The 16284-nt window shown below is 45.0% G+C and overlaps 1 long non-coding RNA gene across 1 annotated transcript; it reads left to right on the forward strand.

Moving 5' to 3' along the window:
* Nucleotides 1-7633: 7633 nt before the first annotated feature.
* LOC138491183 (uncharacterized) lies at nucleotides 7634-13776 on the forward strand. Its single transcript, XR_011275976.1, has 2 exons — nucleotides 7634-7852; nucleotides 12483-13776. It is a non-coding gene; the product is annotated as an uncharacterized lncRNA (long non-coding RNA).
* Nucleotides 13777-16284: the final 2508 nt, after the last annotated feature.

Here is a 16284-nt window from a genome sequence, read left to right on the forward strand (position 1 = left end):
CCTGAGCGCTGCCATCCGCTCCTTCTCGGATTCTGCTTCGGATCCGGACCTTGTTTTCCTGCTGCATTGTGGAACTTGTACCTCTGTCCCAGAGGCTGTCTTCTGCTCCTCTGCCTCAGAGCTATTGCCATCTAGTCCGGACTTCCTTGACATCCATCACGATCTGGACGAGTCCATCTGCTGCTACATCCATCACGTTCTGGACGAGTTCAGTTGCTGCTACATCCACAGAGAGGTTTTTTTAAGCAGCTGCTTTTTTCCTCTCCAATTGGTCCCTGCGGGAAGGGGGTCGGCTGCTTCCCTGTTTAGCAGGGAATCAGGGTGGCTTCTTACCGCGGACGACCGTATCTCTTCAAAGAAGATAAAATCAAAGAAGAAGCTTACCAGGCGAGAAGTGTCCTCAAAAGATACAGGTGAGGAGGAAGGGGAGGTGGACATTGATATTGCTGATAACCCACGTATCACGTCTGAGCTTGACACCTTTGCCCTTTTCCTGCAAGATCAAGTTCTGCATATGTATTAGCAGCCTTTCCCCCCCCCCCCCCCCAAGGGAAATAAGCAAAACTCCACACTGATCATCAATGTTTATGACCCTCCGGGAGGACTTTTCATTGAGTCAATTCATAGAGACATTAAGTCAATTATTTTGAAATGACATGACTATTCTACTAAGGGTCTAATGATCATGCTGGAGATTTTGACACTGGGAGTTTGATTTGTCAACACACTTGTAACAGCAAAACAAGGTCCCCATTGTCGCTTTTCCTGGCAGCATATGACCTAGAACAACTTAGGTCTGATAAAGTAAACCCAGGAGAAACAAATACTACACATGGTTAAATGGATCATCTAAATCCGATCTTTATTATATCATGGTGGATCCCCTATTGGCAAGGAAATGTGGTCTCATTACACCCCATTTCAATACATTGAGTGATCATGAAGTGCTTGCTTGCACCCTGTCTTTGGAGAACATTTATACTTCTAACATACTCTGCCCCAGAACTATCATTAACACACAAGGGAACAGACTCTGCTGGAGTAAAAGAGATATCATTTATGTGAAGGATTTTCTGGAATATAATTTACATGATTTTATGAGAAATGGCTTGACTTTTAACTCGGATTTAAATCATATGTTCTGTAGTACACAAATAAGCCAAAAAGAATATACCGACAAAATGAAATATAAAAATGTTACTAAGGAAACCTTTTTTTTGATCCACTCACTTCTGCGCAACAACAAATACTTTGCTGTGCAAAGACAGCAATAAAAAGATATGCTTCAATCCCAGACCTGGAGAAAGTGTTCCAACTAAGAGGCCTAACTACAGGCTATAGAAACTGGATTAAGCAACATAAACTGGCCTTTAATATGGCAAATTGGACCCGGTTATTTGGTTGGCTTAAGTCTTACAATACCCAGAAATGATGGTCCCATTTTAATGCCTTCAGAAGAAGTCAACGCCCCGTAAATACAAATCAAGTCACGGAGCATACATGGCTGAAACACATAAGGGACTTGTATCATGACCCCACTCTCAATGACTGTAAGGAGGTTTTGAAACATAAGGACTTAGCGGTGCTCAAATTAAATATTAAAGAAGACGATATTGAGAACCTCATCGTTAAATCAAATAACTCTCGAGCACGCGGGCCAGTCGGGATACCAAATATAGTAATGAAGACAAACCCGATCTTTTGGGCAAAGATATTGACAAAACTCTATCATCAGATTGTACAAACTGGAAGGTTACCCGGAAAGTTGGCGCAAATCAGTACTAGTCCCTATCTTTAAAAGAGGGGATCAGTCTGATCCCAGTAACTATCGCCTTCTAGCCATCAATGATGCTAGCCACAAGATATTTGCAATAGCCTTACTAAAAGAACTTACTATATGGGTGGGAAAAAAGGAACAGTTAAGCCCTTTCCAGACAGGATTTCACAAAGCCCACAATTCCCTTACCAACTAATGTGTGCTCCAATATCTTATTGCTGGGATGGCTAAAAACAGCAGACCAAATCTATTCTGCTGTTATATAGAGATTTTACCAAAGCCTTCGACCTAGTTTCGCAACCTGAATGGTGGAAGAAATTACCAGCCTGGGGAATAAATGTGACAATATAATACTTTATACAGACACTTCCATAATAGTCAGCTTTAACCAGACATGCTTACATACCAACTATGTCAGTACCAACCGCGGACTGAAGCAAGGATGTGGGCCTCATTACGAGTTTGGTGGTACAGTAACAACCGTACCGGTAAGCTTGCCGGTACTGTTGTTACCGTACCAGCAAACTACATGTTATGCTCACGGGTGCCTTTGCAGCCACCAGGTCTGACCTGGTGGCCGTACTGGCACCCGTGAGCCGAACATGACAGTAGCTCCGGTACCGTTATTACCAGTACCAGTGCTACCACCTTCCCCATTCCCATTGAGCCCTATGGGGCTCAAATGGGAATGGGGAAGAATTTTTTCTGGCGCCAGAAAAGGGCAATTACCGGGTCTGGCAAGGTCATAATGACCCGCTTATTGCCCTTTTCTGGGTGCTGGAAAAAAATGAATACCGGCAGCAGCCGTGCCTGTAGTACAGGCACGGCTACCGCCATCCTCGTAATGAGGACCATGTCTTTTCTCCCATACTCTATAAGCTTTATATGGCCGATCGAACGCTGATATTTCATTCCATAAAAAATGTTCCACCTAAGATAAATGGAACACATGTGCCATGGCTGTCCTATGGGTACAATATTATACTACTAGATCAAACTCCGATTGGTCTCCAGCAATCTTTAGATGCGCTGGCTATATATCCCGATAGGAATGCCATGGTCATCAACAAATTGAAAACTAAAATCATGATCTTGGGGAAAAGCTGCAAAAGATCGAAGGAAAAGAGGTGGAAATTAAAGGATTGCCAGTTAAGAAAATGTAGACGAATACGTCTACCCGGGTTTCCCCATCAAATTAAATCCAGCTGTAAATTATTATGAAGCCCACATTACTTGGAACATTTGGAAAAAGTGGTTGGCTGCCCGCCATTTCATAATTTTTCATGGCGGATATAACATCCAGGGTCTCTTAGAAATGTATCGCACAGCCAAAGTACCAGGGATTAGATATGCTTTGGCAATTTTACTTTATAATCTGACAAAATGGCTTGATGGTTTGGAGGGGAAGATAGTGCGCCGAGCCATGTACCTTCTGAATGCTACACCGGTCGAAGCCCTAAGACTCGAATTTGTCCTGATGTCATTAAGATCATCTTGGCAAGTACAGAGGGCTCTATTATATACGAAATTCTGTCAAACAAACCCAAAATCCAACCAATTGTACAATTTATTGTGAGAAAATAACAGCACAGAAAAGAAGCATGTCTTTTACAAGAGTTGAAATGTTATGCAGACAAATGTTTGGACAAAGTGGGCCTTGATATAGCTATGCTTACAACTGACCTTCATTTTGAGATTAAATTTAAAAATAAGGCAGAACTTTGGGACAGGGTGAAAAAAATTGATACTCTGCACAAAAAACAAAGATACAATGAATTTTCTCAGAGCTTTCCAATGTCTTGATGGTAAGGCTTAAAAAAAGCTAGTTCACAGAAGTCCCAGGAGCATGTGTTTTGGACGGGGCAGGAAGCGGGTGGGAATGGACATAGGGCTTAGCATGGCCATGTGTAGTCAATGGGTGGGTAAATAGCCAAACAACACCACCATGCTTTGTGTTCTCCTCATATACCATTCCTCACAAGCGGTACCCAATGCAATAATGTTGGCTTATAGGTGGCGTTTTAGCAGCACCTAGTAGCCAAAACCAACCCATGCTGTGAATGAACAATTTAGAAGTTGAGAAGTTTATATACATCCAGAGATCAATGGAGATGATGAGCCGCTGCAGGGGCGCCCCCTGCTGTGCAGCAAATAAAGGGCGCCTTGCCTCCAGCTCAGTGTCATGTCAACTTAAATTTCAATCTGGCCCAGCGCCTATTAAAGAATCACGCCACCCGGCGTGACTTTTAATAGGCGCTGGGCCATACCAATATTTAAGTTTACATGACACTGCGTTGGTCCTTAAACACGCGTTACAAGTACAGCAGGTGGCCCAGTTCTGTTGTTCGGCTGTTACACTTGTTCTTGCAAAAACAAGTAGAGCCGAACAACAGATCTGGGCCCCCTGCTGTTCTGCATTTGTAGTGGGTTGGCTATAATGTGGTCAGAATATTGGGGAGGGCGGGGCGCGCACCGAAACATCTCGCATAGGGGGCTGGCAGACCTGGGGCAGGCACTGCAAAGAGCCATCAGGCATTGAAAAAGTGAACAGACACGTGTGAGGTAGCTGGGGGAAAGTGAGCTGCTCCAGGGGCCTAGTCAGACTTGGGAGCACAGAATGTGTGGCAATTGCTGCAGCTCCTGTCCGACTCTGTGGTGCGACGCCCTGGGCTGCCACCCAGCTCGGCTGTGCCTAATGCAGGCCCTGACCGCTGTGAAGGAAGTGGCGTTCGGAGGCTGGTGTACTTTTTGACCCGCTGACTGACAAAAATAAACCAAGGTCAAACAATCTACTTTTGAAAAGGTATAACTGCGCAAGTACACAAACAGATACAAACAAACGCACACGCCCATTTGTTAAATACGGAAAAGCATTTGAGTTTCTCAATGAATTAACAAAATTCAGTATTACAAATGTTCAGTTTTCCTATAAATGTCCTCATGTTTTTCCCCCCAAAAATCAACCAAAAAATCAGAGAATCCTTTAAATTAAGTTACGTTTTCCATCAACTGAAAAGTGAAGTGCAAATATTAAGTTAATAAAATACTGTTCTACTGCTACCTGCAAAGTCTATCGGACTACAATTTCAAGCCTTAACTAAATCAAAACGTTCTGACTGGTATTCATGTTAGCCACCTCATATTCAAAGCCTGTATGTAAAAGGAGTTATTGGTACCCTTTGCAGAAAGTTGACTACTTCTAAGCCAATCAGGATTGCAGATTTCGGGGCACTAATCGTGATAGTGCTGTGATTTTTTGGCTGTTTTACGGCTTGGCTGCCTACAGCGTCCTCTGTGGCTGCCCCAGCCCGTGTCTGTCTGGATTGGCTCCTCCGCCCACCTCTGCCCCAGCGTCCTACTCATCCACTCTTCTCCTCCCATCACAGCTTATTGGTTCAAAGAGTAACAAGACAATATAACCTAACATATATAAATATATTTTCAGATGGGACTATCTGGAACAAGACACGCTGCTGCAGGGATTCAACCCATGACCGCAAAAACAAATGTATTCGAAGTCAAACCAAAGTTTAATTTCGGAAATAAAAGATCTGAACAGAAACCATTAGCCCTGATTCGAAAAAGACGATGTGTTCGTCGAAACACGTGTTATCACAAAGGTCATAGTGAAGAGCACAACAAAATGTTTAAATAAAAGATACCAATCTTTTACAAAAACAAAGAGAAGGAGGGTCTTTTGTTTTTCTTCTTCTCGAAAAGCAAGGGCGCATGAGAGAAATAGTAACCAAAAAGGTTGTTTGCAGTGAAGTCAAAACAGAGTAGAGGAACCGGAACTCCGTTGTTACAATCCCATGCGACCGTGAAATAGTAAGGTATCATTTCCAAATTAAAGGGGCGCTGAGGTCCATCTGTAGGGCAACCCTAACAAGAAAGGTTCCTCAGTAAAGATCTTTTCAGAAGAGGTTTACTAGGTGTTGAGTTCTGGTGGGGTGCACCTTCTTTTTCACACACTGAACACTTATAGCAAACCCACTGTATAGACGTGGTATTGGTTACTACTTCTCAGTAAATGTGTTACCTAACAGTCCCTAGACGAAGAACACCCTTGCCCTGTGTGGGGTGTCTGTCCCTATGGGAAAAACATGGGACTTTAACACTTAAGGTTGAATGTTCAACTGTGAATCATCGTCCCTGAGTGTTTTTTTGGGGTGTGCCTTCTGGCAGATATCAAACTGCCAGTACCAGTCTAAAGTGGGAACCCATCACATTTTTCATGATGGTAACTATTATGTGTAAGGTTTTTTTTAAACTGATACAGAATTGAAATAAATGCAAGCTTTACCAGACATAACTGTCTCTGCTGAGTCTAGAGAATATTCTAGCATCATTGATGAATAAAGTGGTTTATCCCTGAGTAATGCAGTACTCATGACTCAGGACTCCATGGGCTAGTCGCTCTGTGAGGCACTGTGGGGTAAGGTGCCCAGTGTTGCACCAGTGAAGATACTCAGGGGTCCACCATTGCAAGTGGTGGAAATTCCCCATTGGACTCAATGGGGATTGTTGGTGGATTTACCACCAGTGGAATTACCACGCAGTAAATCCGCCAATTGTTAGAGGAAAAAGGCCAGATTCACATTCAGCAGCACAGTAATTCTACCAGTGGTCTATTGGCCAACAAATCCCCATAGGACTCCAAAAATGGTAAGTTACCCCCACTTGTAGAGCCATGGTAACTCCACGGGACCAAGTGGCAGTAATGGTTATTGAGTTAGGCAGGGGAGTTGCTAGGTCTGGAAAGGACCCGGGGCTACACTGATGTCTGAACTGTTGGGACTGGGGACTAGCTAGTCTTTTGGCTGTAGCTCCTGAGATTCTATCCGGGGCTACAACCAAAAGATCAGGGGCTATAGCCCCTTTAGCCCCCCCTAGCAACGCCGCTGGAGTTAGGCGGTATTTCAGTGGATTTACTGCCGGAACGCTGCCAAATTTGTAGTGAGGGCCCTAATCCTGCCAAACCCGTTTACGATTTGGCGGTACATCCGCCTTGCAATGAGTTTTTTTTTTATATTCCTCATTATGAAGTCCCACAGGCAGTGCAGAAGATGGAAAAAATACTATGGGATTCCACCAGAGGCAGGGGGGATTTTTCGGCCGGGGTATGGGGCACGATGGAGCAAGGCTAACAATGCACTCATGGCAGTAAAGCAGAGGTCAAAGTGGAAGAGAACTAACGGGTTCGACGTTCCCTTACATCTCGGGGAAATGGGTCATAGTTCCCTTACTTTATGTGACCTGGAATACCATTCCAGGACGGAAGGAAAGGCCACTTAAAAAAAAAAAATAACAGTAAACGACATTGTGCTATTTCACAAGTGGTGGCTACGTGTAGGCGCAAAAGGGCTTGGTTAGGCAGAGGTGTTTACAGGTAATGGGTGGGGCTGGCATATCAGTGGCTATTGTCATGTACATGTCCCTTGAGAGGTCTGAATGGTGGGTGAATGTAAATGGTGGATGAAGGGAAGGGAAGGGAAAGGAAGGGAAGCGAAGAGTGGGTGAATGGTGGGTGAAGGGAAGGGGAGACTGCATCAAGCTGCATGCTGAAGGGGCAATGACACACTACTGGTGGTCGTTTAAATATGTATTTTTTCACCGCTTGTTCTGTAGTCTTGTGAAAACTTTTTTAAATCACAGCTTTTTGAGGTGGAGGGAAGGACTGAAATAGGGTGACCAGATTTAAAAAATAAAAAAAAAACCGGGATGGAATGTGGAAATAGAAGTAGGACTAAAGTAAATACACTTACAACTTTAGTCCTACTTCTATGTCCTGGGCTTATTGGAGGAGAACGCCGGGGAGGGGGAGGGGGAGGGGAAGGGGGGAGGAAATGGGGGTGAAAAGCATTTCAAGCCCCCATTCGCACAGGAAGAGACGCGCCGGGGACCCGATTTCGGGATTTCGAAACCGGGTCCCGGCAAAAAAAAGGGACTGTAGGCGAAACCCCGGACGTGGTTTATAAAATATAAAAACTCCCGGGACCCTGGGACGTCGGGTGATTTCCCCAGACTGTCCTGTGAAAACCCGAACGTCTGGTCACCCTAACTGAAAGGACCCAGGTAAGTGTTTCAATTGAGGGACAGGCGACTGAATGGGAGATTGGAGCAGAAAAGGGGGACGGCAAAAAACGGGCGGGGCAGAGGAACATTGTTCCACTACTTTTTTGTGTACACTTCGACCACTGCAGGAAAGTCACAGGCGTGTAAAAAAAACTCTGAGCTGAAGTAAAAAAAAAAAACATGGTTTTCATGGGACGACACAAAACATGCACAAATAAAGCAAAACTCTCCCCCATAATTATTAAATGCGAGAGCGGGATTTGAAACTGTGACACTGTGCGTTGTTTCTATTCCAAGGCAAACGCGTTTCCCCTGAGCTATCCTCCCGGCCCGATCTCCACTTTGTTGTAGTAACACTGAGAATATAAAGAACATGACAGTACTTTATTTCCTCGCCAAGCAGGACGCCTACAATTATCAACATGCTACGAAGAATGAGCCTAATGAGCGATCATGTGAGTGTAAAAGTTCCCAAATGCAGCGAGGACAGTGCTGAGTAAGGTCACTGTAGTAGCCAGGCACCCATGGCGAGTAAGCTAGCATGCTGGGGTCAGGTGCAGGATAGGACTGTTCAGGAAGCAAGTTGCAGGGCAAATCAGAAAGATAATACAGGAGAGCAGTACAGAGGCATCTTTCTAGTAAGGGCCCCCCCTCACCCCCTGTGTGACCTCACAGTCATCCCTGGAACACACAGCCCTTCAGGGTGCACACACTCCACAGTGGATTCCGACCACTCAGGAGAGACACTCAGGAGAGACACCGAGCCACATGCTACCATCACCTGCCCGCGTGAATTTCTTTTCACGTCATGCTGGTTTATGCACCCCACTCCTGTCTAATCACGCCCCACCCGCACCATTCATGCCACACTAACCTCTCCCAATCACTCACCTTGATTTAAGTTGACTGTGCTTCAATGTAAACAGCAGGGTGATTTAAGCAGCACTTCCGGCTCGAGCAGTGGGGACAGCTGATTACCACAGGTGCAGTGACCGAGGCTGAGGCCTTCCATTTCATGTTTGCCAGTTTCTGGATTTAGGAAAATCCGGTTCAATTCTACCACAGTTCACAGGACTCCATCGGGGAGTCTTGGAAGAAGCTCCACCAGTGAAAATGCCTCGATGTTTCTGGAGGAAGTACCTCCAGGATGGTGCTTGAGGCATCGCCTCCCATTTGCCTCACAGCATTAAAAGTGGGGGCATTTCAATGAGTGCCATATTTTTCAACCTACCCCCATACTTGTAATGAAGCAAGTTCTCTCTCTCTCTCTCTCTCTGTCTCCTCTCTCTCTCTCTCCTCTCTCTCTCTCTGTCTCTCTCTCCACTCTCTCTCTCGCTCTCTCTGAATGAGTGATCAGAGCGAGAATCCCTGCCAATCCACAGGCTATTGATAGCTCCTGGGATTGGCTGCACCTAAACTCATTAATCAGTTAGGGGCTGATTAATGGACCTTCAGAAGATGCATGGGCTTGCAGAAGCATGAAGGCCCCGCGGGGGTCTGGCGGAGCAGAACGTGTAGTGAAGGGCCAAGGGTCTTCCTTCACACTCAGGCCCATGTTCTAATTAGAGCAACACTTCCTGCCAAAGGCCTTAACACAAGCCGGGCGCCCTAGTAAACAGATAGCCTAATGGGGGAGGGGGTTGCTGGGGGGGGGGGGGGGGGGGGGCCCTTCTTGTCATCAGTGCCTCAGAAAGGTTTCTTGATACTTCTGAAAAGAAAACAAGTATAATTCGCAGCCTACCAGTGTGCCCCAGTGACCAGGTGGCTGCGCTGGGGAAAAGGCTTCATGAGAGCAGGAATACTGAAATATATTATTGTCATTATTAGTATAGTTATTGTGGCATTCATTGAGAGCGGACTGGCTTCACAGAGTGCTTTACAGTCATAGGGCGAAGGGCACAGTGAGAGAAGCAAAAGGTGCGAGGAGGGTACCCAGTCATTTTACCAAAAACAAAACGGAGAGGTACGTTTTATACCGAAAACATACTGAACATTTTTATTAAATATATATGGGGGAGTAGGGTAAGGGGTTAACATGGGTGGGGATGGGTTTGGGTGGGGTTACAAGGATAGACAAATTGGGGTTTAGGGCCCCCTCAAACTAAAAAACAAATCTGTATTTTTTCGGTATTATATTTTCGGTGAAATTTATGGTTTGATGGTGTGGAATAACTTTCCGTAGTTCAGTTGCGGCCCATATCAGTGGTTGCCATGGAATTGCTGCCAGATTTTTACTGCACTGGGAAATTCGAATGAGGTCCTTTATAAAGGTCTCACAACATTAGATCCCTGTGGGTTCAAGACAGCGTGATTAACAAAAAAAAGCCCCCCATCAGGGCACCCGCAAGCATCTAGCAGACAAAGAGTGTTTGGTCAATATTATCCGTCCGGCGGTGTGAGGCGGTATTTGTGAATCAGTGCCCAAATTGAGTATGCGGGGTGGGAGTAGTTGATATTTTTAAATTTTTTAGAAGATCTGAACCATTTTGATGCAAACGTATGGGCTTCTTTTATTGATATACTGTATGGTTGTCTAGTTGTCGAAAGATTAAAGGGGTACAGATTTAAGATTTGTGTGCTGTATTGCGACTGTGAGGCTTCAACATGGAATGCAGAAAACATGGGGGATGAGGGTTTGAAAGCAATTATACATGCACTCTCATAGGGGGTATGGCAGAGTGGGGAAACATTGGCCGTAACACAATTACCACCACTTTTCCCGCTCCACCATAGTACAAGTATGCCCCTGGAGTAGGGGATTCACCTCCAGCCTCATGCATGAGGTAAATCCTCCCACGTTCCGTAGAAAATCAGCAAAATCAGTGGTAATTCTGCCAAAAATGCCCCATAGAGTCAATGGACACTCAATAAATGGGGATTAACTCCTCCACTGCCACTTGTAATCCGGTGGTAATTCCACCAGACCAAGTGACAGTAACAGTAATACCATTGGGCAGTATTCTGGCAGATTTACGACGGGAATACCTCCCAACTCATCATGAGGCCCATAATGTTTAAAAGAGAGTTACTGTGGCTACAGTAGAACAAAGATAGGAATTTCGATGTAGCAGCCCCTACTTCTCTGCACTCTCTCGTACACCGGAGAGACTACAGGGTGGGCAGAACAGGGTAGGGGTTATGGATGTATCTGCCCAATCGGCTTCTACTTTCAAAGGCGTCTTGGGTTCTGTTATAATGTTACAGTACATCCTGCCGCGCATTACATTGTCACAAGTTACACTCCATGTTACACCCAGCACCTTGCATCTCAAAACGTGACCCATTCGGGGTGTAGGCTTTTGCAATGCTCGCTGAATGTACAAGTACAGGTTGGAAACGGGTTCCATGTACAAGAGTGCTTGTTCTAACACCGTGATGGTGCATGGCCCAGGGCCATTGGCTTTGGTTTAGGATGTACAGGTACCGATTGGACAGATCCAGAACATGGTTCTGGCTGAATCCACATCATAGGAACAGCTTATGAGTTGAACAAGGAGGTGGGATAGACAGACCGCTTTCCATATTGGTGTGCCACAGTTCTGTGCCCATTGTTGAGACCCAAATAAGGTGCACCATGTCCCTGCCATTAAGGAATAGTTTGAATGTTGAGCTGCTTCTTTCTGGGATACCGTGATTGTTGTCTTTCTTGGGTGGAGGTTCACCCCAGGGCCCAGGTCTTTGTTTGGTGGAAGTCCTTCTTTGGAGGGTACGAGTTTTACCAGGTGATCGGCACACAGCAAGCATTTTATTTCGGAGTCGTTCAGTCTCAGACGATTGGCCCGTGAGTCCTCTAGCGGCATAGAAGATGCTGCGGAGGTGGGGGCAGATGACTGCGTGGCTGTGAGTCTTCAGTCTTTTTGCCCCTTCTCACTGTGCTTCTTAATTAAGAGGTAACTCACTGGCAGGCCCTGTTTCTTTTCTATGTCACCCCAGATTACTCTCCAAAAGCCACCCTCTCTTAGTTTGGCGGTAATGCGGCTGTACATCTGCAGTATTACCACCAAACTCGATTACTGTTGCCACCACTTGGACCCACCTTGGGATTACAAGTTGTGATAGGGCGGTGTAAATCCCCATTTTAGTAGCCTGTAATTTTGCCGATTTGACCGAAGTGGCGGTAGGGTGGAGGAATTACCTCCAGGTTCTTGCTGGAGGTAAATCCTCCGTCTTTCTACCAAACTTGTATTATGGCAGAGCAGTTCATCCACGGTAATGGAATCACTACTGCATTGCCACCATTTTCCCCCTGCACCAAAAGTGAGATACTAAGGTACTGTCACATGGTGCATTAAAATGTCCCAAGGAAGGGACCCTATATAAAATGTACCTATTAAAAATTAGGTTAAACAGAATTGAACCTTATGCAAGTTTGTACATATAAATCTATGGGGGATCTTATGGTTAAGGAAGTGTGTTGCTAATCCTCTAAATTCTTATTGTGACTATCTCATGACCTGTTGACTAGACATTTCTAGAGGGTGGTTCAGGTACTGCGTGCTGTTAGCGATGGGGGGTGGGATACACATGCTTCCTTTGATTGACAGGTGCCAGTATGAATAGTTTGGCAGTATTTTCGGTGTTTGCTATTAATAACACCGTATAATGGACAGTTTTGACATTATCTGTCTAGGTGCAAAGTGATGGCTGACAATGAAGAAAAGGGTCAATTGACATAGATGGTGCCTTTGGTGTGTGTCTGTGGCTTGCACTGAAAGGAGAGGTGGACATGCCAAGAAGCCTCTGTGAGGAAAATGCCCAGTGAGGAGGTGGCGTTAACGCCTGATCGACTGCTATTGGTGCCAAACACAGAAACTGGGGTGAAAACGAGGCTGGAATCAGAGCAAGAGATATTTAACCAAACCAGGGGTGGAAACAATAGAGACTGGCAATGAAAGCCCTGGCGGGAAGCACACCACCCCTGTATCTGCAGAGTTGAAGGCTGCCTATAGTCCAACCCAAAAACACATAACGAGAAAGATGAGATAAAGCTCACCAGTGAACAAGATAAAAGACCAGGCAGCCTAAGAGGGTGACTCCTTGGCAAAGGAAGCCTACAAGGGAATCAAGGCGCACATTCTTTAGGAAAACCTGAGTAAAGCGACTGGGAAGAACATATATGTGATGACAAGAGTCTGAGGCCAACTGGATGGAAAAGTCTCCAAAGATGGGGCAACAGAAAGCACGAAACCCAAGAGTCATTTTGAAGAACTACAAGAGTCGATAAGAGAGACTATCCAAGGAGACTACGCTAAGAAGTATACGGGCCTCATTAGGACTTTGGAGGCAGCCATGCCCTTAATAAGAGCATGGCCGCCTCCAAAATTGTGTCCAGGTCCGGGTTCCCTGAATGGGGAAATACCGGGCCATTCTGACTTTGGAGGGCCCGGTATTTCCTCCTTCAGTGAACCCGGACCCGGTCCTTCCCCATTCCCATTAGAGCCCCCATAAGGCTCAATTGGAATGGAGTGGGAGAGAACAACGGGCCCGTTATTAACGGGCCTGTTGTTATCTCCCTGGTCCCCTCGCTGGACCCGCTACGGACGTCTGGTAAGACCCGCAAGGGAACCTCGTAATAGGGCGGAATGGTATTAACGGTGTCAGCACTATTACCGGCGCTGTTAATCCAATTCCGCCCATCTCGTAATGAGGCCCTAAGAGTCAAAAAGAAACCTGTAAATAAAGAGGCCTTCCAAGAAGAAGAGAAGACATGGGGATGAAGAGGCTTTCTCTCACCTTATCTACTTTATTTGTATTTAGTGGTAGGATCAAGTAGAGTTAGTTTGGATGGGGGACATATTAACTTTCGACTTCCTGACATTTGATGAGCACCTTTAGTCCCTTTAGATGGGAAAGCTATTCCCCTTAGCAACAAGAAGAGAAAGGCATTGTTCTAATAATTTGTATTAAAGAGAGTACAGAAAGCCCTCCACGTGTCCAACTCCTTATTCAGACCCACCACAATGTGCAAAGTGTAAAAGACGACAAAGTAATTCCTGCTCCAGTTTACCCAAGTCCTGATAAATATGAGTTCTGGCATGAGACCTTACCGGCTTCAGAGTCTCCATGGTTGCCGGGACCCTACCTATTACTGGGAATGATTTCTCTCTTTCCGCTCGAGCATCTCTTGGTTATCAGCAACACAGTGTCCAGGTGGCCTTTTAGGCATTGTTTCAAACCCTTTGCATCATCCACGCACCCTTGCTAGACTTGGCGGTTATCACAGAAAGATCCACAGCTGCACACCCCTAGTAAATGTATGACTTAATTGCACATGAGCGCTTATCACTGGCGGCCATTATTGCAGGCAGGCGAGACAAAGCATCAGACAGCGACACAAGGATTATCTTGCCTGCTGGTACTGTTTTGATGATATGAATCGTGTCACATGACGTGACGCAGCGCGGCCGTGATATTCCGACAGTCACTGAAAGTAGCCCCCGTTACGGGACCTCAGAACACATCTTCTGCGCCACTTGCATTCATGCTAATCCCCGCTAGGAATCACTCGCCTGCATTATTATTAATCTAGAGCCCTGCTAAATCCGATAATTAGTTTAAGGATCAGCGGTAGGAGAGGATTAACGCACTCACTGAACAATTTGTCTTTTCATGGCAATGTTTGTTTTTCTGCTGATGGCACTCCACTAACTTCAATTTGTCCAACAAATGTAATCCCTGCAGGCTCAAGAGCAAGCATTGGACTGGATCCTGCAGTCAGGTTTCAAGATTGTGTGGCTGAGTCACCAAAGATCAGCAACATCTACATTGTGCAGTGTGCACCCTTGCCCAGGGGCTGCATGCAAATGATCTGTGTGATTTCTACATGTGTACACCTCTTGTGATGTCCTGGCATTTGGAAACTGATCATGTCTTCAGGCATCTTTGCCCTGAGACCAGCCTAAAACTGCACAGAATTAACTGACGTTGGAAACATGTAAACATGTCATCCAGCTTGTGAAGCTGTACGAATCAGTATATATGGGTCAATGTTACAAACATTTTAACATTAGGGTGAGTGTTTGTAAAAATTCAATTGAGTACCAGGCCCAGAGTACAATATGTATTTGGCAATTTAAGCTTAGTTTATTATCACAAACATATTTGTCAAATATGACGATCTATGGTCAATCACATGCTCCCAAAATGTTCTTTGATTATATTCAAATCAGGCTGAAACCCTCATCAGTTCCATTTGTCCCACTCCTCTTTCTCTTTAGGGGTATTTCTAAAGAGCCCAATAGAAGTGACCCAGACTGTCCATCTTGGAATGATGACCTGCGATCAGACCATCATTTATACAGATTATTCTAGTTTTTAATAATGTGCTTTGTTCAGTAAGGGAAGTGTAACTTTCTTACTCATGACCAACACATATACTGCAGTGTTCATTATAAATGAACATTGCCACATTTCAAAAAGAGCCTCTTTACAATGTTTGCGCAATTAAATATGTTTGTATTTTGTTTTATTTAATAGCTGCTTTTGCAAAAAGCACAGACCCTCCTTCAAGTGCTCTGTTTTTTTTTCCTATGGTTGCACAACTATCAGAAATGACTGGGGTACCTGTGACAAACGTGCACCTCACATTCTGATTCTCACCCACAGGGAAAGAGACAGAGACAAGCCCTACAGATGAGGGGTGTATTAGCCACTTTTACTTCCTAAAAAAGAGTCAAAATACAACAGAAAATAGGAAACCAACACATAGGAGCTTGTCCTCCGACTTTCACCCAGACACTTCCATGGATATATTCGGCTCGTTGTATACATCGCCTGAATCAAAGCGACAACAGGGTATATTCTAATGTTCAAGAATTACTAGGTCGAAATGAATATTGATTACAGAAACATTTCCGTTTTACAGTTAAAATATATTTGTTCTTGCTTCTAAAATGCTCCCACTGGGAATGGGACTTCCTTTTTTTACTCCCTAAAAAATGATTTCACTCCTAACTTTAAAAAATAGGGAGTAAAATACTCTGACTTCAACATCGTATTTGGAGCACTAGAGAGAGAGCATGAATAAGAGCACAGAAAGAGAGTCAGAGAGTGACGGGGAGAGAGAGAGAGAGAGAGAGAGAGAGAGAGAGAGAGAGAGCGCTCTAGTTCACTGTGGGATACGTAGAAGGCCCTCTTTTGTCCAAGTTGCAGATGGAAATATATGTGAATTCTGTGCACATCTTGGGAAGGGAACTGCTAGTGCCATTTCCCAGAAGATGTCCACGCCACCCATTTTCAGCAACCACAATGCAAACCTGTCAACCAATGAACCTGTTGGATAGGCTACATACTGTTCATGCACACGTTGCTATAATGGGGAAAACCCCCCTGGTCTCTATCTTGGAAACATACTGAAAATATTGAATATGAAATTTATGATGGAATGAAAAGAAGAAAATGTTAGCGTTACAGTTGGTCTGAGATATAGGGCC

This window comes from Ambystoma mexicanum, chromosome 10 (assembly GCF_040938575.1).
Source record: "Ambystoma mexicanum isolate Mex_15411 chromosome 10, UKY_AmexF1_1, whole genome shotgun sequence".
NCBI classification, from domain to species: Eukaryota; Metazoa; Chordata; class Amphibia; order Caudata; family Ambystomatidae; genus Ambystoma; species Ambystoma mexicanum.